The sequence below is a fragment of the Amborella trichopoda genome, chromosome 1, assembly GCF_054954075.1.
Source record: "Amborella trichopoda isolate Santa Cruz 75 chromosome 1, AtrichopodaSantaCruz75HAP2 v2.0, whole genome shotgun sequence".
Lineage (NCBI taxonomy): Eukaryota > Viridiplantae > Streptophyta > Magnoliopsida > Amborellales > Amborellaceae > Amborella > Amborella trichopoda.
This window is the reverse complement of record NC_142336.1, coordinates 60,153,859-60,164,310: the sequence shown is the minus strand read 5'-3', so window position 1 is coordinate 60,164,310 and position 10,452 is coordinate 60,153,859.

Here is a 10,452-nt window from a genome sequence, read left to right as displayed (position 1 = left end):
TGTCTTTTTTTTTTTTTCATTTATTTATTTATTTATTTATTTTTATTATTTTTTTTTTTTATTTTTTTTTTTGGGTTGAGGTGGAGGTGGAGGTGGAGGTGGAGGTGGCGGTGGAGGTGGGGTGGGGAGATCAGCAGGGTAGGGTCCTCTACCCATGTTAGCTCAGGGTGGGGAGATCAGCAGGATAGGGTCCTCTACCCATGTTAGCTCAGCCTTAACGCTGGAACTTAGTGCACCTTATGTGCGCTTTACATGGTTCCATACTAATGGCGACTTAACTCACTTCCTTTCATTTATAACGTCTCACTGTTTTTGGGTGAGCTTTTCCATTCTTTGGTTCTATATTTTGTTATGGGTGTGGTTGGTTTGAAATTTTGTACAAGGCTCAGGCCTTAAAACAATCAAAGAAATGTGCACCTTCAAATAGCGTTGAAAGATATCATTTTAGTACCAAATATCTCTATGATGAGCTCAAAATTTGTTTTCATTTTCAACTATAAATTTTAAAAGTTTCAAAAATAGTATAAATCAAATCAACCTATTAACACTTAAAAATTTTAAAAATTGATAGTCTATATAATGTATTATGAGATGCACTATTTAATGTTGGAGGGGTACATCTCTGGTTACTACGGAGCTTAAGAAATTGGTGCCCCAGATGGGGTCTGATCAATGAAATGATCAATGGCTGATACAGTATTGGAGTGAAAAAGTCTACTCAAATTTTCTTTTAGTTCTTATTTGTTTTTTCAGCTAGTTTAGGGATTTTTCGGTATGAATAGAAACCACAAAGGGTTTGACTAGAGTGTGGAGGTGCTACCACTATGACCTTAGTCCCTTCTCATGTGTACTCATATTTAAAAAATGATATTTTCAATGTTCATGCGAAGATTTTTCTAATTAAGACAAGTCATCATCATTTAACTAAGGGAAAAGTTTATATAAAGCCTAGGATCTAAATAATCAAATTAGAGCCCACCTCATAATTTTTACGAGAAAAGGTTATTTTGATGTCCTAATATCATCAACTTGATCATCTCAACATCAAGATGCATGGATATGAGAATAAAATGGATTTTAAGTTTTTGAAATAGTGCATTTTATAAAGCATTTTTGGACCGTTAATTTTTAAGATTTTTAAATTTTCATAGATCTACTCGATATACGCTATTTTTTAAACTTTAAATTTTATAATTAAAGATGAAAATATATTCTAAGGCTATCACAAAATATTTCAATATAAAAACCATATTTCTGAATAGTATTTGATGGTGGGCCCTAATTTGATTGTTTAGAGCCTCGGCTCTTGAAAAACCGCACCCAGTAAGTAATAGTATTTTCAATGGTCTTTGGGTGATTTTTCTAATTAAGACAAGTCGTCGTCGTCGTCATCATCATCATCATCTGAGCTTTGTAATTCATTGCATGGAAACTATTTGGTCCTCGTTAAAACCCTTTTGGGTTTTCATGTTTCGGAGGTTAAGGGTATCTGCTTGGCCTCAAATTTGGTATGGAACTTCCTTTAACTTTAAAACATCTTAGAAGTAGAATTTTTGTTTCAAGCTTATAAAATTAGTGATATTATCTATGAATAAATTGAAAAATAAAACATTTTTCTATGAATGGAACTAAAAAAGAATTTGGAAAAAAATACAAATTTGTCTTCCCCCCAAATATTTTCAATGAAAATAAGCCATCCATTTCAAAGAAAAGAAAAACAATGATCGGTTCGGATTTCAAATATATTTGTCTTCTTCCCCCAAATCTTTTGAAGACTACGTCGTCATGAACTTTTAAGAAATAAACAGCCTGCACTTAATTTAAAACTACAATGCCTAAAGAAAATTTAAAATATTTTCAAAAAGTTTTTACCGGGTTCAAGGCAATTGTAAGCGAAATGGAGCGAAACAAGTGAGATTAAGGCCACATGTTCTCTCATTCATTAACAAATGGCTATGCGTCCTCTTATTCATAAGAAAATATCCCTGAAGTGTCTAAAGTTTGTCACATAGCATTCCAAGTATCGGCCACCAGTCAGGAATTTTTAAATCTGAAATTTCTTCTTTTGCTGCATAGTATTTAAAATTTTGTTTATTTTTCATTTGGGTTTTTGAAAACTGAACCGATAGGTTGAATCAATCACAGGTTCAACTCGGGCACTTCTATTTCTGCTTGCTAATTTTCTAAAAATTGGTCAGGACAGAACCAGTTTTGAGATAGTACGGTACTAGCCCAATTCCCCCTAAAACCCAATTTTTTATTAAAAAAAAATGAAGTTTTTCTTTCCCCCCTTAAATCCCAACCCCATATCTCCTATTTTATTTTTTAATATTTTTTTGGATTCTTCAACACTTAGATATGGCCATCCACAAATTGAACAATTTCTGTTCAATCTTCCCATATTGTTTTTCTTAAGAAGATGAAGACTAAATTTGATGTGCTTTCCTTTTTTGTTTTCTTTTCTTTTTTTATACCAATGGCTAGAATCGAAGAGGTGCATTCTGAATATTTGAGAAGCGTATAATGTCTTGCCTTCGAAAAGAAATGCATATGCTTTTTTCTTCCCTTTTATGATGACTAATATCAAACTTAAAAATGAAAAAGAACACATATCAAAATTTCTGTACGATATTATTTTATTAGTTTTTATTCATGATTTTAACTTTTCTTCTTCTTCTTCGTATAATCACCCAAGAGACATATTATGTTTATTTATTATACATTATCTTAATTGAATTTTTCGAGATATTTTAGGAATGCAAAATCCCAAGCACACAGACTTCACCACTTAATTAATCTCCAAAACCATTTGATGACAGTCCCACCACCACGCCACACGTGGCCCCCCTGCTTCGAATCTGTCGTAAAGTGTAACAGCTGTACGATTTGTCTTCAAACTTAACTTGGAAAATAAATTAGAAACATATGGCAAGTAAATCCAAAATTTGGCACAAACCTACCTAGGGCCGAATGGGTCCGGAGGCCTGGCCCTAAAAACTCGAGTCGGAGCCACAAAATGTGGCTCGAGGGCATGTCCAGGATGGGCCAGTATACCTTGACAGGGTTTGTAGCTTGGCCCGGCCTTTTTTTAAATTATTATTATTATATTTATATTTAGCCTAGCCTAGCCTTTAGAAAACTAGGGCCAGGCCTGGGTTAGCCCTATGGGAGCTAAGGTCTTGGCTAGGGCCAGGCCTAGTATTGCAAGCCCTACCCGAACCTCAAAGCATTTAGTCGAAATGTTCTTTACTTCACAAGAAGCCCAAACCTTCAAGTTTTGGAAGTGCTCCCAAATGGTCATACATGGTGCCCAAGGGTGGCAACGCACCGAGTGTCCCGGCTTAGCAGCCTAGGTCCAGGTACTTAAATTTGGCCTAAGGAATGGTCCTAGCCCTAAAATGTAGGACCGACCTCGCCCTATTTGTTTTTTTATTTTTTACTAATCTTTTCATAAAAGAGTTTGATTTCTCCTTGGCAAAACCCAAGTAAATAACAAGACCGGCCCGACCAACTAGCCTAGAAGTAACATATTATGATATTCACAAGGGCATTAATCATTATTACAAGAATGTTACAATTGCTTCTGGTTATTAGATGTCAAATTTTGATGGCTTACGGTATGAGAAGAAATTAAAAAAAAAAAAATTTTGAATATAAGTCGAGCTAATGATACATTTACAACTACCCAATTTAAAATGTAATAGATATGAGTAATTGTAACTTCCTTGTACTAGAAGTAAATGATAATTTTATATATTTTTTCATGATTATATATGGTAGGATACATGGTCATTATCTATTCTCGTATGAAAATCCAAATTTACTATATATATTGTTGAGCGACCCATCCATGAAGGAGGGGCACCAATGGAATCATCTTTCTAAAAAGGGCAGTTTTGGAAAGATAGAAGTATGACTTCTAACCAAGCCATGAGTCATGATCCCATGATATATGACAAGTCACGGCGATTTGATTGATATAAATACTATTTCTTCTTATTTCTTACTTAAAAGAAATAGAGATGAGTGCCATTTTAGGAAGCCATGGGATAGATTTTAAGAGGCTATTGGATACCCTTTGCATCTTGGTATTTCAAAGCCACGTCTCTTGGAATACTTTAGGGCACACCTTTTTTGCGAGGATTTTTCTTGATGTATTAAAAAATACAACAAGCATTCTTTTGTAAAGAAGAATAAGAAGAAGATGGGAGAGAAAGTTATATTTCTTTTAAAGAGAAGAAGAATAGAGAGAATGTTATCATTCTCTGAGAGAGAAAAAAAACAAATAAAGTTATCATTCTTCTTAAAAAGAAGAAGAAGATGAAAGAGAGCTAGTGATCATTTTTTTAAACATTTTTTTTATAGTGAGAATGAGAAAAATTCTCCTTTTAGAAAAAAAAGAAGTCTTTAAAGAGAAAAGAAGAGAGAAGAAAACCTAAAGAGAATTCTCTAGAAGAAATAAGTGAGTCTAAAAAAATTTGTTTCTTGAAAGACTATTGTTGCCATTGAGTTATTAGTGGATTTGTCTATCTCTGTTGTGGACATAGTCTGAAAATGTGAACCACATAAAATCTAGATGGCAAGAAGTTATTTGCTTTATTTATATGATTTCCCACTCATATTTAAGTATTTTTCTTATAGAGAGAAAACAGAGTGGAGAGAAGAAAAAGAATGAGAGAAAACTTTTTCTTTTAGAAATAGTCTCTAAAAGGAAAATAAGTCTTTGAGAGAGAAGAGAACATTAGAGAAGAAAACCTAAAGAGAGAATTATCTAAAAGAAATCAGTGAATCCAATAAAGTTTATTTGTTTATTTACATGATTTCCCACCCATATTTAAGTATTTTCTTTGTAGAGAGAAAAAAAAAAGAGAGAAGAGAAGAAAAAGAGAGAGAGAACTTTTTCTTTTAGAAATAGAGTCTCTAAAAAGAAACGAAGTTTCTAAGAGAGAAAAGAAAGTTAGAGAAAAAAACCTAGAAAGATGATTCTCTAGAAGAAATCAGTGAGTCCAAAAAAGTTTGTTTCTTAGAACACTATTGTAATTATTAAGTTAATAGTGGATTTGTCTCTTTCTCCTGTGGACATAGCTTGGAAATGTGAACCATATAAAATCTCGGTCGCAATTAATTATTTGCTTTATTTGCATGATTTCACACTCATATTTACGTATTTGCTTTGTAGAGACAAAAGATAGAGAAGATAAGAAAAAGAGGGAGAGTAAATTTTTTCTTTTAGAAATAGAGTCTCTAAAAAGAAAAGAAGTCTCTGAGAGTGAAAAGATAAAAAAAACCTAGAGAGAGAACTCTCTAGAATAAATCAATGAGTCCAAGAAAATTTGTTTCTTGGAAGTCTATTATAATCATTGAGTTAGTAGTGGATTTATCTCTTTCTCTCGTAGATATAGCTTGAAAAGCTGAATCATATAAAATTTCGGATGCAACAAATTATTTGTTTTATTTGTATAATTTCCCACTCATACACACATTGACTTTAGCATAATTTTTGTGTCCTATATATTTGTGTTTAGTTGCGCGCACCCACATTCTTATAACTCTAATCGAGTGAGCCCAATATATATATATATATATATATATATATATATATATATATATATATATATATATATATATATATATATATATATATATATATATATATATATATATATATATATATATAGATATATATATATAGATATATATGGAAAAGTCTTCCCAACGCCTATAGGCAAAAATGAAGAGTGATTTCGCCTGTCCTTATCACCATTCAAAGTTCATCGCATGGTCACGATTGTTTAGTAATATTTCATTTTTTATTTTATTTTCTACAAATCAGAATGATCTGAAATTTGGACCATATATACATCTTAGTGAGACACACTTAATAAAAATATAAAAAAAATTATTCAAGAAAACAAATTGATCAAAATACCTCAGAAACATTTTTGGGGTATTTTGGTCAATTTATTTTATGTAAAATATTTGTTTGATATTTTTGATAGATTCTTTTCTTTTTTATGAACACAAACTCCAAATTTCATATTATTTCGATCTGTAAAAAAAAAAAAAAAAAGATACTGTCAGACAATCGTGACCGTGCAATACACTTTGAACGGTGATGAAATTAGACAAAATCACTATTTATTTTTACCTATATTTTTTTTAGTATCGTCTTTTCTCTATATATATATATATATATATATATATATATATATATATATATATATATATATATATATATATATATATATATATAAATATAAAAGACCATGCCACCCGTGACATTCCTCCCAATAGCATAGAATAAAGGAAAACTGGTTTTTTTTGTTTCCTTTTTCAATTTACAAATGGTCACTCGTTGGTGTGAGTGATAGATACAAAAGAGTCGTGGTTGGTGTTCCCACCCAAGCGGAAGTGGAATATAATAATAATAATCTCATTTAGTGGCCCATTCAAACTTGGCCATAGCTATGGCAACAAAGATTCACGGTATGGGGACCATGCTCCAATTTCGAAACATACGGATATCCAAGGTTTTAAAATTCAGTGAAGTCCATTCTGATTCAGCCCCTTGCCGAGCCGAGATATTGTTTATAAACTTGGATAAAATAAAACTTTATAATTAATAATATATATATATATATATATATGAAAAAGACGGGATTAGCCTATTAGCTCATATGAATATATGAGTCCAACGTTTTAGATTGATTTTGGGCCGATCTGACGATCACGGATATCCGGTAGTGTTTGAATTTTAATTTTTTTTTTTACAAATCCAAATCACTTGAAATTTTAAGCGTGTGTTCATAAAAAATAGATGAATCTTCGAAAAATATCAAACAAATATTTTACATGAAATAAATTGATCAATATAGCCCCGAAAAGTTTCGGAAGGTATTTTGATCATTTTATTTTTCCCGGATAATTTTTTTTTTACATTTTTATTAGGTGCATCTTAATGAGAATAACACACACCTAAAATTTCAAGTGATTTGGATCTGTAGAAAAAAAAACTAAAATTCAAACACTACCGAACATCAGTGATCGTCAGATCGGCCCAAATTCAATCTGAACCGTTGGGCTCATATGTTCATATGAGTTAGTGGGCTAATCCCATCTATATATATATGGGTGCGGTTTCTATAAGGATGCAACCTTAAACAATCCAATTAAGGTGCACCTTAAAATTTTATCGTAACATGTAATTTTGTAAAAAAAAAATCTTAGTATTATCTTAAAATCTATTTTCATGCTTAATTAGAAAATTTTAAATTCCAAAAATGGTTAAAATCAAGTAGATCTATAAATATATGAAAATCTTGAAAATAGACGGTCTAGATAATGTGTTGCAAGATGCACTATTTTCGGGACGCAAAAACTTTTTTTTTTCCATATTTACACATCTCAATGTCGTGATGATCGATTAGAGGGTTATTCAACATTAAACAACATTTCCGATAGATTTTTGAGGTGCATCCGTGATTCTACATTTTAAGGTTGCAACCTTATATAAACTTTTCCATATATATATATATTGTAACAGTGTGTGTATGTTTGATTTTTTTATGGTGATTTGTGAGTTTTTCTTATCATATTCACTTTTATTGAATTTTTTGAATTATTTCCAACTACAATAAGAAAAAAGAAAAGGAAACAACACAATAGTATATCAAAGATTTACATTGATCACTCCAAAGGAATCAAACTATTTATCTAAGAACTTATTTTTTCTCCAAAAAAAAAAGTTGAGAACTATTGAAATAAGGGACATCTCAAAACTATGTCGTAAGATGTAATTCCAATGCCGAAAAGTCTTAAAAATCCATTGTCAGCCTTAATTATGAGAAATTTCAAGCTCAAAAAAAACAGATATCAAACAAATCCATACGTAATTTAAATTTTTGAAATGGATAGCACAGATAATGCTTTACAATATGTAATTTTTAAAAAAAATATTTTACTTCCTTTACACTTGAGGTTGGCGATGAATTTCAACTTTTTAGATGGATTTATGAGGTGGGTCTAACGTGGACACCTTATATCAACTTTCTCCTTCATTATTAAAATAAAACTTAACTTAGCCCACCCGCCAATAACAATCCATCCGAGCCTAGATCAACTTGTCATTGGACCTACAAATTCAAAGAGGTAAAAGAGAATATTAAAGGGAGAAAGATTAGAGAGAAATATGAGAGAGAGACGATTGTAGGTGTGGGACCTTAAATGAGGACCAAATGGAAAAGTTTAATTTAGTCAGCATCAACGGTGACGTGATATCGCTAGATTCTTCTCCTCGATGTGATTCCAAAATCCAAACAATGACCTCCTTCTATATATAATGAAATTTTGTATTTTATAATATAAAAATGGTAAGTGGCCCATGGTTTTAGATGTGATAAGGCCAAGCTCATGGTTTATGGAAGGGTTTCACAAATGGTATTAGGGTTTATTTAGGGTTTCTTCTTTCCTTAATCTGAAACTTAATATTTTTAAGAGAAAAAAATATAATGGGATCATTTACTTTTTGGTATAAGGTTGTCATAATTAATCTTATCTATTGGATGTAAATTTGGGTGACTGTATTTATTTCATTGATCAGGCTCAAAGTTCAAAAGAAATTTTTTCGACCTTTGTGACACACCTAAGCTATCAAATTTTACATCGGATGGTTGTCAGTAATTGTGACCTCTCTGTACCAAAGGTAAATGGTCTTATTGTATATATTTCTTATTTTTAATTAGGGTTTATTCTTTTTCTAGTAAAGTTCAATAGCAATGATTTCATGCAGCGGTTGTATCGTAATATAATGCAACCATCTTCAAAAACAATGTTCGGCCATTTGTTTGATCCAAAGTTTAAAATATACACTCTTTTCATTCTAATGAACAACCACAATAAAAAGGAAATTTTAAAAACCTAACCTAGAAAGCATTTTTTTAGTTCAATTAACTTAGGCCACCCATTTTGATAAGATGCTTAGATTTAGTCTTTAGAGGTATTTTTTCTTTTCCAACATTTTTAGATGGCTTTACTATCATTAAATGAAAAATGTGAAAAAAGAAAAAAATGATTTTGAGTTTGTAAATGGTAAGATCTTGAAATTCACCAAATGAATGGTCTAGATTCGTTGTTGGAGGTGAATTCATTTTGATGATATCTAGGGGTTCAAATTGAAATTATTACTTTTTGGATTGATTATTGAGATGAATAGAGTGTGTGTGCAAAATTTTAAGTCATACAAATACCACAAACATGGTTTTCTAGAAGTGTGATTGCATTATACTATGATACAATCGTTGTATGAAATCATTGCCCAAAGTTCAATTCTTTTCTTAGGGTTTGATTAGGGTTTGTTCGATTTTAATCAATTTTAATATTTTTCATTGCAAACTAGAGCTCGAAAGCAACAAGTAACTGTGATTTTCCTTTTTGAGGCCCTTTTTCTTGGTGCAGACCGATTTCCTTTTGTAATTTCTATGTTTGTTTTTATTGAGGGTGACGCCAGCAAGGAGTAAATTTCTATTTATCATTATCGTAAAATCCAAGGTAGAAGTAACCTTAGGACCCCAAATTCTTGAGATTTAACCTTTTCAATTCATAGACTAACCTTAATTTTTTTTTAAAAAACAAAAATGCAAATTGCAATCTCTATATACTTGAAAATAATATTGCAACTAGATTCAATAGGAGACTTCAATTTTTAGAGGGTGAGATCCAAGTGCTAAAAGATTCAAAATTCTTTTTTTTCCTTTTAAAAAATATTATTCTTAGGTGGGGCTCAAAATTTCATATTAAAAAATCCTTCCAAATGCTACGTCTTTTGACTGAAGGAATAAAGTAGTAGGGTGCTTGCAAGTTTTGGTGCTTTGAAGTTAGGCAACGTGATTGAAATCCCACTCAAAGGAGATTTCTGCAACTTATTCCTTATTTGGGTTAGGTAACATCAATATGGAATTCTTGAATCTTTTTTTTTTTCTATTTATTATTTTCTTCTTTTTTTTCATTTATTTAATACTTATAATATCTCTATCCCCTTGATGCTTGGCCCATGCCTTGCCCACATGTCCCCGAGAAGCCAACATGAGGAGTCAAATTGACAAGTGGTTGAGAAATGTGGATTCTACTGCATATATTCATTGATGGAACAAAAGAGGGCCAGGAGAACTCATTCTTGGCCAATTTCTTTTAGGAAAATGGTTTGATAGGCCTGCTGCTCTATAAAATAAATAAAATTTCACCTCATCACTCATCAAATATTGCCATTCAAGCCTTAGAAAACTTTTAAATCGATCATCTCATCTTGAAAATTATGGTTGTGAAAAAAAAAAAGCAGTTTGAGTTTTAAAAATAATGTATATTGCAACAAATCCTCTAGACCATCCATTTCACCCTAAAAATAAATGTTCACAGATCCACGAGAAAATTGATTAGCCATCATGAAAATTTCCGATA